Genomic DNA, 15173 nt, shown 5'->3' with positions numbered 1-15173 from the left:
TTGAAATCCTGACAATTTCTTAAACACAAATTAGGGAGTTAAACAAAAGGAGGAGTTAGAGATGGCTCAAGGACATACAAGTTGAACATAAGTTGAGTTAGAAATTGTATACAAAGCCACAGGTTTGATGGACTGAATTTAAATACAGATTAGAGACTTTAAATACAATAAATTTTTATTGTGAATAAGACATGGATGTAGAAATAAAATATAGTAATTAATTTCTTACACATCTATTAATAGTTTTATGCTCAATTTCCTGTAATAGCCTCAAACCGAAACCCACAATTATTAGACCCTTAAACGCTTTGCCTTACCGCAAACTTGAATTACAAATATTTCCAAATAGTTCATTACACAAAATGTTCAAATCCTGTGGTTTGTTTATTAGGGATATACATGGGATAATCCCTCCCTCACTGCTGAGCTTTGGGCTTAATTATCAAACCCTTTCCCCCAACCCATATCAACATCTTGACGATTAAATTTCATATGTCTAATTCATAGTTGATGGCTGGGCCAATTCCGCACTTAACGCTCACATGTACAAATTGATATCCTTCAGTCAGTTGTGTGTGTGTGTGCAATGTTTGATAAATGTGAGGAGCAAATGGCTATATCTTGGTAATCCTTGGCAGTCCTATACAAGCATTAATTGCAGTCGCAATTCGATGAGCGGGGATTAGAAATTAATTAAAGTATAAGGCTAATGTGACATTTGCATATGTGTGTGGGTCCCCTGGCATGTCTGCCATAAATGTAAGCCCATCGACTGTGATTAATTAGCTTTCACTAATGCTGGACTTTTGACCTTGGAATGGCTTTGGCCTTAGCATTAGCTTTTCTGTGATTTTGCCTTTGAGTGCTCTCCATTGGCGGCACCTAATGACCCATGATCCCAGCGCAAAGGGTTTGGACATTCACGCCAATAAATGTAAATGGCTATTCATTCCATTTAGTTAGGAACCCTTTAAGGGATATATCTACTTCAGTTGGGGTTAAGGGTTTAGTACTCAAGATATTAATTACAAGTACATAAAAAGAAACAGTTTATTTGCTATATATCTAAAGTTATTATTGGTTTTTTCTTTCTTTTAACAGATACATTCTTTCAAAAATGATTTTGCTATAGAAACAAGATTAAATATAAATTCATAAAATAAATATAAGCTCTATTATTTGTTAATCAAATTGTTTGATTAAAAATCTGTTATTTATCCGTTTATTACAAAACTTTTAACAGATACATTCTTTCAAAAATGATTTTGCTATAGAAACAAGATTAAATATAAATTCATAAAATAAATATAAGCTCTATTATTTGTTAATCAAATTGTTTGATTAAAAATCTGTTATTTATCCGTTTATTACAAAACTTCTTTACATTTAAATATGAAATATTGATTTACTTTCCTGATATTAAGTCAGTTTTCCATAGAGAAGATTTCCTTTCTTAGAATCATTTGATTTAATCTACAGCCTCTTCTGCAATTTTTTAGCCTGTAATATATTTTTTCTTTGAGTAATACCGACTTATTGCACCTTGCGCCCTCAAGACAAAACATGACAAAATATATGGAGAGAATTTTTCATGCATAATGCGGAGATAGAGAGGAACAGGATGCGGATGAGGACGGGAAAGTGGAATCAACAAAATGCAGATAACGCAATGGCAGCTGTGTCTACCCTTCATACCAAACAGGCTTTGCTGTCAGCAGCGTTTCCGGTTCCGTTTTGCAGCTCGCCAAGTAGCGCCACCTGGCGGCCACTGATGTTGCGATAAAGTTTGTATTTTTTTGTTTTATATTTTTTTCTATTTTATTAAATTTTATGCCAGGTAATTGAAGGGTACAAGGGGTATATAATATTTTATATTCCTTATTATTTTATGAATCCTTATTTACTATATAACAAGTAATGGTAATAATTTCTCTATTAATTCCTAACCACAATTTTAGAAAGATCTTAAACCTGGGTACCTAATAGTCGTAATGTTTTACTACCTTGAACTTTATTTATTTTTAACGAATATTTTTGTGTGGGCTGGCAAATAAATTGCATTTTTGTTTCGGTGGCCACATTTCATATTTGTATTTCCCAGCACTTTTACTCCTTTGGGTTTTTTGTGTTAACTTTTGTTCAGCTGCTTAACCCCATAGAGCCGAGAATTCATATATTTTCCTTGCTGCTGCAGTTGCTCTTACTGCGATTTGTATTTATTTGCGTGTAAACTCAGTCACGTTCTCGCTGGGGGAAAAACGAGGGAAGGATGTTGCTGCAATCAGCGTTTTATGTTAAAAAAAGAGAGGTTTGGATGGGGAGTTGGGGAGTCCCCCCCAATTCAAAGGCCGCTCATTTCGTTGGGTTTTATTTTTCCCCCCAGCTTGTCTACCATTTTTCCGGCTCTGCCATGCACAAAGGTGCATAATTTTAGTTAAATTTTTGGCATTTCATGCACGACAACGTTTTGGGGTTAATTTACGTGCGGCTTTCAATAATTGTGCCACCTTCAATTACCTCCCGCGCTTGTTTTGCGGCACCCATGGTGCATGCAGAATGTGACAAATAAATTAAATTAAGAGCTAAATGAAACGGAATTTATGCTACGTATGGCCTGAAATATTTTCGCCGACATCATTTTGATGTATGTATGTGTGTATGGTCCCGTTGGCCGGGCAACAGGTGCACTCATTTAAATTATCAATCCAAATTAAATGCGAGCTCAGCGGCATGTCTGTCAGTCAATTAATTGTTATTGAAGTCCCAAAAATATATATGGGGGAATATATGGTTTTTTATGTTAAGAAAACATGTATAGTTTTTAGAATATATGTATTAGGAATTTAGATTGAGAAGAAGAAGTCCTTGGTGATATGTTGGTAAAAATAGAGCATTACCTGGATAATATTAATAAGTTTATCAAGTTGATAAAATTCTTTATAATTCTTCAAGATCATAAATCATTCTAAACTACATTGCATTTAGACAAAATAACCTAAATTAAATTTATTTAAAATAAAATTTATACAGAACCCTTAAAATAATAACAATAAAATTAAATGACACGAATCGAGAAGGAATTAAATGGCAAGTTACTTTTGAAACTATCCCCCGAGCAACCTCATTGGACTCATATGAATGTCAGAACAATTAGGCAACAGTTATCTGTCCATTACACCAAGAAACTCTCCGGATAGATACGAGATACCGCCCTCGCCCTCGACTGTCGTCATAAATTTTGCGACCCAAGGCATTAAACAAACTAGGACAAAACTCATTTGGTAAACAGGCAGGATATGCAGGATATGCACAATGGCCTGGGTAAGCGTGTGTATGCAGAGTGTGTGTGTATGGGAGATTAGTTAAAAGCACAGGAAAAAATGTCATTTAAAGCCTAAGAAAATTAATTATATAAGTATATTCAATTATCAGATAGCTAAATTAATGTATATATCCTAATAAAGATACTCTTCTCTACTCTTCTATAATCAATTAATCCATAAATTTTTCAACTAAATACACTCTTCTAGTTTTTAATAAAATCCCTGTGTTAATTATATTTTCTTCCAGTGTAACTGCCAGCTCTATCAACACACTGCAAGTGTTGCAGTTGTGAATCTTGAAAGTTTCGGCTTGGTTTTGCCAAAAACTTTTCGTTACCGCTGCTGCCTGCTGGTCATGTTGCCATGGATTTTGCTGTAAAATCTGCATCCCATATTTTTTTTCCCCCTTTTCTTTGAAAGGACTTTTGCATATAGCACGAGTCGGAGCCCTTAGCCTTCATAGCGACTTTGGGCCGCAGAAGTTATGGCTAGAACACATCGAAAGCCATGAAGCTTCCAGGTTGCGGTCTTGCTGCGAAACAGAAAACTGCCTGGGTGAGTGGCTGCGAAAACTGTGAAAACTGCGAAAATGTGTTAATTAGCTGAATGTGAGTGAGTGAGAGTAGTGTATAAGTGTGTAGTGTGTATGTGCTTTGTTTTTGGGAAAATTAACACTTGTGTGTGTCAAGCGCAAGACAACTAATTAGCCTGTTTATGGTTAAGTGTGAACCTAATATAATATAATGCCTCAAAGGCCCATTTGGTTTGGATATTTAATATTTATTTAAGGCTATGATTAAAACCTGCTTTGGGCAGAAATCATCACAGTGAATATTATTATGGCGTTAACCAAATGGGTTTATTGTTTAAGAAGGAGTTGGTACAGTAAATACATTTAAATGCAATGCATAATGGGTCATTGGGACTTTAGGAAAATATTTATTTTATATTGGATAGAAAATAATGTAAAATTTTATAAATATATATTCTCTTTAGTATTAATGAATTTTGTATTCCAAAATAATTTTTTGGGAGGGTAAAAAAGTGTTGTTTGTTTTAATAAATGTTTATATTTCAAAAATTTATATTTTAGTTCAAATGTTTATTGTTAAATGAATTGATGTTCTTTTACAAAATTTGTTTTAAAAAAATAGAATATTTAGAAGAGGTAATTAATCTTTGCTTGTCAAAATAAAAGTTTAAGTTTCATAAGCAATTTTTAAAGGTTTTATTCTCTACTAATAATTTGTTTCTGTCAAAAAATTAAATTATGCACAATTTTTGCTTTCAAAGAAATTCCAAAGGAGCCTTTAATTTTTTTTCATTAAAAAGAATCGAATTTTAAAGAGTTTAAGTCTTTGATTATTTGTATTGTTATAAAAGCTTAACACTACCCATATTTTATTTTCCTTCTTTAAAGCTTTACCAAAATTCCATTTGAATTGTTTTATATTTTTCGAAATTAAGTTTCACATGTGCACTAGTTCATTAATTTAATTGTGAAGTCACAAATTGAACTCTCCACAATTGATGATGCTTGTGCTTGTCTTTTGCTGTCTTCCATTGGGTATGAGTATGGCATATCCAGCATTCCACTCATTTGATTTCATTTGTTATCATCATCAAGTTGATCTGTGTTGGAAATATTGAGTGGGAGAAGTTGGGGTTTTTGGTCTCAATTTGCGTCTGCTACTGATTTCTTGTTTGGCTAATTTATGCGCTTCGCTGGATAATAAATTTTATATTTACGTTAAGCAAAAACAAACAGCAGAAGAAACAGAAAGTCACATCGGGACTAAACCATATGTTGTGCTCTCTGTATGCTGTCCCTGACAATATGTCATTTGTTCCTAAATGCGCCAGCGTCCTTCGCTCGTCTTTATTTTTTTTTGTTCGCTGTCCTTCCTCCTTCTTTATAAATATATTATATATATCCTTTGTTGTTGTTTCGATTCCGAACCATTTGTTATCGAATTTGTTTGTGCTTATTTTGTATGCCGAGCGGCGCAAGAGTCCCATCCCATCTCGTCCTGTTCTGTTCTGTTTCATTTGACGCTGGGATGGAATGGGATTTCGAGGGGGTCCAGCGGAATGCCATGGGGCGACATGTGTCCTTGTGGGCTCGACACGAGCATCCTCTCATCCTTCCATTGCCTCCCTCCAATATATGCATGTTAATTTGCTGTGATTCAATAGGTTCCCATTGAGTTATGGCGACATTAGGCATGGGAAATCCTCTAGGGGATGAGCATTCGTTTGCAGGATTTTCCGGGCCACGGAGAATACACCACTTGATGGTTGAATAAATACAAACGAATTAACTTTAAATGGTGGAGAATTTATATGTACATTTTTAATGATTGGAAAAATGCAGAAGAGTCCTAATTATGAGCATGAGCTGGCCTTTTTATAATTAGTCAAATACTTACAGAAGAGCCAGACTTAATCAGAAATACTTGCTTGTAAATACCTTTGGTTATTACAATTTACCTTGAAATTTTCCCAATAATCAACATACAACTTTTCCTCTAACAATAAACTTGTGAAAACTTAAATACTTTTCAGCAAATCAATATTGTGCCTTCCTTTCCATATTTCAATTTGACATTTTTGCCAGCCGTTGATCAACTTTTCCTCAGAATTACTGCATTATACAAATTAAGTAAACTTGTATCCGGAAAACTTGAAATTCATTTACAAGTAACTTCAATTGATTTCACTTGTTACATTTTCCTTCCCCCGTCACAGCTCTACTCATCCTTGGGCTAACGTCTCCCTGGGCCATGAAATTATGTTTAACATGTTTTCAAAGGAAATTCTTATAAATGTTTATGCATTTCCGCTGCGCATCTACAAACTGCCGTCGATATACCGAAGCTTATTGAAAACTTTTACAAACTGTTGCCCGATTCCTTGGGGGCATTTTATCTTTATGCCAACCAAAGCCGCCAACTCGACCCGTTTTTCTCGGAGGTCAGAGTTCGGGTTAGGAAGGCTGCGAGCTCAAGTTTCCAGTTATTTTTGTAAATATGTATAAACAGCTTGTAGTTGGGTTGGGAAAAGTGCTTTGCTGGGTTTTTCCGGCCTTCTGGGGGCGGCAATTGATTGGCAAAATATTGCGGTTGGGAATGGTTTTGCATCGTTTATTTATGCCAAATCACGAACATGCCTTGATTAGCTTAAGTTACTTTATATAAATTATTCTAAAGGATATATGTAAAGAATACATTGGGATTGTAGAATAAATAGTATAGTTTTTGAATTATTAAAAGCATAAGCATTAGCATTATTGTTTGTTTTTAAACGTAAAGCCATCTTGATTTAAAGCAGCATTCTCTTTCTAATAATTTCTCTGGGTCTTTCTTTCTCCCTCTCTACCTATTTTCGGTATATCTTTCTCTCTCTGTGTATCCCAAGAGATAGCACTTTCTCTGCCTTTCTCTGGAGCTCTCTCTCTTTCTCTCCCGCTCTCACTTTCTCTGTTCTCTTTGCTCGCGACTATAAATACAGGCACTCCCGTCGCACCGGCCTCATTCAGTCCGTGGCCTTCCCAGTGTTTACATCTCTAGTGATAGTGGTAGTGATAGTGATTTCCCTTCCACCCTAAAAATATAATCCGACCAATGCAATGTATTTACTTTTCAATTAAATCCCTTATAGCCATGGACCCCATTAAATAATTAATTGAAAACGACACATATTTGCCTTAGTTATGATCGAGTAACTTCTAGGGTATATATGTACATTGGCTTTTCGAAATAAACTTTCTTTCTTATTAAATTTAACAAAAATACAAAGTAAGAAGCAAAGGCTTAATTTTAAAGGCATCCCTACATTAGATATTTATTTTTTGCACTCCTCAAACAAATTTGCATTTACATGCAACATATGCCACCTTAAAATGTTGCATATTAATTCTCCTTTGTCTTTTTTTTTTATGTTCTGTTTTGTTTTGTTTTCTGAAATGTTATTTTGCCCAGCTTGCTGGGCAACATTTTTTTGTGTTTTTATTAATTTCCGCTTCAAGTTACAGGAGGTTTCATTCATTTCCTCCGTCGCCGGGCGCAGGACTCATCTGGCAGTTTATCTTTCGCTCCTTGCCAGCGCCAATGTAAGGCATTGTAAATGTAAACTTTTGCTTAAAACAAACAGGCCACGTCACGTGATGGACGGTCAACAACTTCAAGAGAACCAACAATCGAGTTGACGGTCGGCTTGATATGTAAATCATATAGCCAGATGTGTTCAGCATTTACAAAAGCCCTCTGTTTCCATGTTGATAAATCATAATATGAGCAAGAAGGGGACGAAAGGGATTGGGTTCTGTCGGTATGATGGTGTAATGTGTAAATGTATTATGTGCAGCATAAAATTTTTTTAGATTTATGTAGCATTATTCTACATTTTACCGGTGGAATGTGGTTTTGCTTTTTGTGTTCAGATTATTTATAATGTAAATAAATTAAGGCCTTCGGGGTCGTTAGGGTATTAAGAAGCGTAGAACGAAGTTAAACCTTAAGTATATTTAAGCAACACTACCTTACTAAAATTAGGTTCTTATCTAAATTTCAGTCGAAATGATAATGTAAGTTATTTAAGATTTTAAATATTTCTTAAATTCCATAAAAAACAGTAACGCTATATCATTATTTTACAATATCCTATACCCTATCCTATCCTTTATCACATAGACTATCTTTCTCAACTGTTGCTTTCTTATTTGTTGGAATATTTAACTATAGTTTGTTAAAAAATGGTTTAAAATGATTGCAATTCATACCTAATATCTAAATTTATTTTAAGGATCCCCTAGGATAATTATTTTTTGTATTACAATAATTTTTCAAACTTTATTTAAAAATGCACTCCCCTTAAATGTGTCCAGTCTAAGTGCTTTCATGAGCTCCTTTGACCTTTTCAAAGGACTAGCACACTCCTGTCTGGTCAAAGTTTTTGAACATGAAGTCTGAATTTTTCAGCTAAGACCAGGCCACTTTCACGTAGAACATTTTCCCCACTTTTCCTTTGTTTTCGCATGCACAAAAGTTGTGCATTTCATGGCCCATTTTTTATTCGTGGCTGTGGGCTGGTGGCTTTAAAAAGGGGAAACACACCTTGGTCCGGCAGAGAATCCTTGCTGCTGCACCTCTTTTGCTGGCACGGCACAGTTGAAAATCCAAAATCCGGCGCTTTATGTTTGCGTTAACGTGTGCAAAATCTGATGGTTGGCACTAACTTGCGGATTTAGGTGTTGAAAATTATGTGTAAAATGTGTCACAGTTAAGCTCCGCCATGTTCCAAGCTAAGTTTTTCCAGGGCTGGCCAAAGTGGGTGGGCGTGGCCGCGCTACGTGGCGAGTGCTAAATGTCGCCCAAGGCCATGCCCCCAAGTGCCGCCCCGCACCAGCCCGTTTTTCCCTCAGATTTTCCCATTTTCCCAGACATTTTCCCAGCTACGCATCCAGCAGGTCACATTTTCGAGTCATAGTTTTCATCGCCTCCCCCTCCCCCCTGCATCGTTGCATATATGTATGCAGATGAGCGGGTCACACATAAAGACCGAGGAAAAGCGGGGGAAAACTGAGGAAATCTGGGGGCTGAGCCCGGTGGCGAGTGAGGGGGTTCAGTTGGTTTTTCGGATGGCGAAGCGTGTGCATTATACAAATGAGTTTATGCAATTTTCGACTCAACTTGAACTTTGCTCAATTTTGCCACCTGGCTACAAGCTTTCAGCTTTAGTTTTAGATTTAATCGTTTGGCCAAGAATTATCGCGGAATTTTGCTTAATCTGTTGAAAGTTTGGGTTTTGCAAATTATATGATTAAAATAAGAATGAAGATGTATATTTTCAACCCTGCAGGATATTTTGATTTCAGTCAGAAGCTCAAAACTTGGTAAAGGAATCATTTCCGACCCCATAAATCATATATATTCTTGATCAGCATTGAAAGCTATATCGATCTTGCCATGTCTGGGGGAAAAATAAAATTTTAAAATTTTTTTCTAAATTTTTAAGAGATTTTACTTTTAAAATTGGCTAAAAAAGTTGTAAAAAAATTTAATTTTTTTTAATCTTTATTAGGAGTATGCAGATTTATTAACCTAATAAAAACTAACATCGGAAAGCTTTCCGAATCAAAATTAATGCCTTTTTTGCCTTAGTTATGAGATTTTTAAAAATTATATTTGTGGTATAAAACATAATATAAATATAACTTCAAAGAACGCAGAATTTTATTACGCTTGCAAGATCGAATTCTATGAATAGGAATCCATACAATATAAATTATATATATTTGTGTTAAAAAACAATGAATAATAATACCTGCTTTCATTTCATTCACCTATACATATTATATTTGCAGTTTTACATTCACAGATTTGCATTTTTCCTCTACAGCAAACAAATCGTTTGTATGGCACCTATAAGATATAGTCGTTCGATTTTCATAAAATTTGACAAAAAATTTAAGACTAATATAAAATGGCTATACCTCAAATTTGATGAAAATCAGCTGAAAACTAAAAAAGTTGTAAATTTAATTGTATTTTTTTTCATCGTTCTATGGGAGCTATATGATATATTGGTCCGATTTCATAAAATTTAACAAAATTGTAGATATAGTAAAATGGCTTTACTAATTTGATCCAATTCTATTGAAAACTAAAAAGTTAAAAATTGTTTTGTAAAAATTTTACGATCATTCCTATGGCAGCTATATGATATAGTCGTCCGATCCGGCCCGTTCCGACATATATACGAGTGAGAGTATATAGAAGGCTAACTACAAAGTTTCATTCAGATAGCTTCAAAACTGAGAGACTAGTTTGCGTAGAAACGGACAGACGGACAGACGGACAGACGGACAGACGGACAGAAGGACAGACGGACAGACGGACAGACGGACAGACGGACAGACGGACAGACGGACATGGCTAGATCGACTCGGCTGTTGATCCTGATCAAGAATATATATACTTTATATAGTCGGAGGTGCCTCCTTCACTGCGTTGCAAACTTCTGACTGAAATTATAATACCCTGCAAGGGTATAAATATCTATAAATATAAATTCAAAGAATGCAAATATTTTAAGCTTTGGCTATGATCGATTTTAGATTCGATCCTCATTCGATCTTCATTAGTAAACTAAAAGGATATAACAACTTTGTCGGTCTGTCTTTGGTTTTTATTATTGCTTTATTAAGAAATAAATTCTTTAAATACAAAAGAAAGTCTAATAAAATACCCCTCCAATAATTTTATTTCAAAATATAAATAATATAAACATTTTGGGGAATACAATAAAAAGAGAATAATGTTTTCAAAGTATATATTTTAATCAAAACACATTATTAATATACGATTTATGCAGGGTATTTAATATTAATAACAATAATAAGAAATAGCAGAAGTGTGTAGAATAACTAAAGGAACTAAAGAACATTTATTTCAACTCTTTAAACAATTTCTTATATTTATCAATCCTTTAAAACATAAAGTACAATTTCTTTTAATTTTCTTTTAAATTATCCTCTCGACTTTCATCTTCACCTTATATTATTTATACATATATCAAAGCCATATTGTGGCCCTTGTGAGTGCGTGCCACGTATGTATCATTAGTCTGAGAGGCTGCAATATGTCCTCTCAATCTCCTTTGGCCCCCCCCCACAGGACCTCAAGACCTGCACTGGCACTGGCATCTGATCTACCGCATCGGGGCATGCATGTCAGGCTATCAGGACATCCGGCTTTGACCCGAGCCAGCTTCTTCGTAATTAAAATATTTATTAAGCACTTTTGGTGCAGGCAACAAATTAATACCAGGGAACCCCCCTTTCAGCATATTGCAGGAGGCTCGAAGGATCGTGTAGCAACAATAACCATTTATGAAATAAAGTTAAGGGGGAACAGTGGAGTAGAGAGAGGAAAATATAAAGATTTTTGAAGCTTTACTATATGTAATATTGAAATAAATTAGTTTGGTAAGTAATTTATATTCAATTTGCATTTAATGAGTTATTCTTAGGTGATTCATAATTATTTTTCTCCAGTACATCAGCCCGCAGTTTGCATATTTTTTCTCTCAAGCACCGCATTGCCGTTGCAACAGCAGCGTCAACATTGCAGTTGCCTGCTGCCAAGTTGGCCAACTAGGCAGAAAGGACACAGATACTCACCGCACACACACACACACACACACACTGAGCTATGAGGCTGGGGAACTGCTAACAATCCAGCGCCAGTTGGACGAACAGCTTGCCGGGATAGGCTCTCGGAAAATGCAGCTGCTCCCCCTATCCCCCTCCCTAACTGCCTTCATAGTTTCTGTGACAGCAACAAAGTCTGACGTGGAAAATCTAAAATATTTATGCGCCCAGAATGGCGTCATCCAACAGCTCGCATCCATCGTCCTGCCAGCACTTCCTGCGAGAGTTGTTCGTCAGTAAAAGTTGGACTAGAAAATGGAGGGGAGGCGACTGCTACAAGTCATACAAATTCAATGAAAAATTGAAAAACTATTAAAATTGTAAATGTAAGCAAATTTGGAAAATTTCAAATGACTTGTTGAAGTTTTAAATGAAATAAAGTTAGGTTAATTGAAAATAAATAAATGCCTAAGAAGAACACAAGCTTAGCTGCTGCAAATTAATTTGATATTTAAACTAGAGAACCTTGTTTTACTTAAATCAAAATAAAAAAAACTAAGCTATTAGGTTTTATTTAGTATTTCAATTTAATTACATAAGTACTTAATATATATTTTAAGTATTAAAGTAGGCAGCTCTATAGAAATCATCAAAATTAGAGTCCATTAAAATGCTTATATTTTTTTGTTTTCATTTGTACTTTGGCCTGGCTGTTGTTATTTTTATAATTGAGGCACAAAACTGGGACCGTTGATTTCAAAATAAGGTAAGCTATTGAAAATATATTCAAAATCTAATTAAATGTATATAAACTAAATTAAAAATTGAAAAATTTAAAAAATAAACCAACCCAAACAGGCCTTGCAACATAAGCCAAAAAATCAATTAGAACATTTAAAATTGGCCACAGGCAAAAGTCCCAACTTAAGCGCATTAAAGATAATTGCAATTTGTATTATGTAAATTGCAAATACGAAAAGTAAAACTGGTCAATGAACCAAAGGCTGATCAGCAAAAAAAAGGAAGGAGAGGAGGAAAACGTTTGCCTGAGGAAAAACAATGAACAAATTAAGTGCGTGACCCCCCACTGAATGTTTCTTTTTTCAATTTGCATTTCAGTGCGTTTATTTTTTTGTGCAACACAATTGTGATAATTGATTTCCAATCGATAGAGCAGAAATGAAATTCAATCATAAAATCGTCCAATTTCCTTCTCTCCTACCCAACTTTGTCATTTCTTTTGCTCACTGAGCATGCATAAATTAATGCAAAACTCATTTTTTTACCGCTTCACCTGTTCACTTTTACCTTTCGGAAAATAGGCCCATCTATTTGGCTTAATAAATAAATTAGTTGTTAGTCGAATTGTTGCAATAAATCGGTGATTATTGGCTTTGGACACTGCGCTCATAATTGGTTTTAGTGATTTCACAAAATTTGAATTTAAATTGAATGTTAAAAAGCAACAAAAATTGTGGTTTTAAATTAGAAAGCCTATTAAGTATGCGTAAGAGCTCTTAAATTGATGGTGAGTTTTATTGTACGAGGATATCCGGCTAGAAAATAATATCCGGAATTTAAGGTATTAAATTGATTTTTAGTGTTGTCGCTTTTAAATAAATTATGAAGCCTGCTTATGGTATTTTTTGTTAGTTTAATAATGGAAAATCAATTTGAACTTTTAAATTGAAATTCAGTTTAAAATATAAGCATATTTTATACAAATAAAAAATTACTGGTAAAAGATAATTTCCTGGTTTTTAAATTACACAATTTTGTAATTGTGATTCTTTTTATTATATAAAAGTTATTACATTTTAATACTTAAATGTATTACATTATTATTATTTTTATTAAATTTGACATGGTACTCTTTTAAAGTTTGAGTTGCAAACAAATTGTTGCGTTACATTGTATACTCTCCTTATTAAGGACAACCATAATTTCATGAATCCTAAACCCCAAAACCTGATTGTCCGAGAAAATCTTCGATTGTCTTTTCCAATTTCCCTCCCTGCCAGAGACACTCAAAATGGTACCCGGAAAACTGGGTCGGATTGTCCAAGTATCTGAAACCGATTGGCAGCAACGAAGGGGGAGGGTTTTCGGGGTGGCAATTGAAATGGCCTACCAACCTGGCCGAGACACACTCACACACACACACACTCGCACACGAAGCAGAGAGGATGGCTCACACCGATGGGAAAACCGCAGAGTCCCTACACGGTAATTATCTAACAAGATTACGCAAAATGTGCCTCTCCCTGGCGATGGAAACGGAAACAACGACAGCCGTTGTGCACTCGTAGTTGCAGCGGGAAAGCCTCGAATGCACTTTGAGAATAAAAATATTATTAATGGTTACATATTATTTTATTCTATTAAAATTTATAGCGTGTAAAATAATTTACAACAAGAAAAATATAATATTTAAGGCATCAAAAATCACTTATTTTTAGGAAAGGAATTTTGTATCAAACAAAATTATTGCTCTTAACGAAAAATGGAAATTGGAAATTGGAAATTATAAATATAGGCATATCAGTTAGAGAATAACACTAAGGACTTGATTTTGTTTATTCATATATAATAACATAATTAAATTTTATGTAATATATTTATTTAATTTATTTAAAGTACTTTCATATCAAACATTGAACTAACAATATTTCAAATGACAGCTTGCCTTTAGATACTTAAATTACTAACCCATTACCATTACCATTATTTACAGAACTTATTTATTTTCAAAATATATATTTTTTAGTTAAAGGACACACCATTTTTCCGAGTGTGAGAAAATTCAGAGGCGGTGAAAAGCGGCGGGGGCAAGTGAACAACGGCTGATGACAGTGGGCAGAATGCAAAATGTTGTTAAGTCGCTGGCAAAACGCTCCGATGCACAAGTGGACTGTTGGGTTGGTGGTTATGGTTGCAAGGATCCAGCAGGAACAGGAACAGGATCGCAGCAAGAGGAGAAGCCGTTTTGGGGTGCAAAACAGAGGGGGAGGTTGGCCCCCGGTAGGCGTTGGATTACGGCTCTTAATCCTGTGAATTTCTCGCTTTTACAACTGGCTTAAAGTGAAAGTGTGTCAGTCTCAGGTGTCCTTGCATCTGCTGACGAATGCCGCCAGCATCAGTGGGATGAGCCACAGCTGCGGAAATCATTCCTTTTCCCCCTGATGAGACGAATGTTTGCCAAAGTATTTTCCGAGGGGTACTAAATTGGACTGCAACTAAGCGATTCTCTGCAGGAGAAAGAGCAAAAGTTAAACTGAATTTTCAAGTTAAAGTTTTGGAAATTAGTTGGTGCTTAAAGAAAAGTGTGTAAAGAATAAAATGTATATAAGAAGTAAATAAATTGAATGTCACAATGTTAATAGTTGTATAGTTATTCGGTTTTTCCTATTGATTTTTTTATTTATTAGTTGATAGCTCCTTTGATTTTATATACTTTTATTTATAAACTTTTACTTTTATTCAACCTTTGAGGCTTTTGTATTTCATTAAAGAGTTCCCTTCTCAAAATATTTTTTTAAAATAGAAAAAAACATTTTTATTTAAAAACCCATAGTGACTTTTAAAGGTTTATAAACAATCGCCTTGCTGTCATCCATAAACATTTATATTGAATGAAATTTTTATGAGCTCCAGATGCATGTGTAGTCCCTGCATTCAATATATTTTATGTATATCGT

At 34.6% G+C, this 15173-nt stretch overlaps 1 long non-coding RNA gene across 1 annotated transcript; it reads left to right on the top strand.

Annotated features, from left to right (window-relative positions):
• The first annotated feature begins 12082 nt into the window (after positions 1-12082).
• On the top strand, positions 12083-14855 carry LOC147643384 (uncharacterized). Its single transcript, XR_015272200.1, has 2 exons — positions 12083-12241; positions 14210-14855. It is a non-coding gene; the product is annotated as an uncharacterized LOC147643384 (long non-coding RNA).
• Positions 14856-15173: the final 318 nt, after the last annotated feature.

Source organism: Drosophila serrata, unplaced genomic scaffold (assembly GCF_035046125.1).
Source record: "Drosophila serrata isolate PLE 108 unplaced genomic scaffold, ASM3504612v1 contig_275, whole genome shotgun sequence".
Classification (NCBI taxonomy): Eukaryota; Metazoa; Arthropoda; class Insecta; order Diptera; family Drosophilidae; genus Drosophila; species Drosophila serrata.
This window is presented reverse-complemented; position numbering and strand designations above follow the sequence as displayed.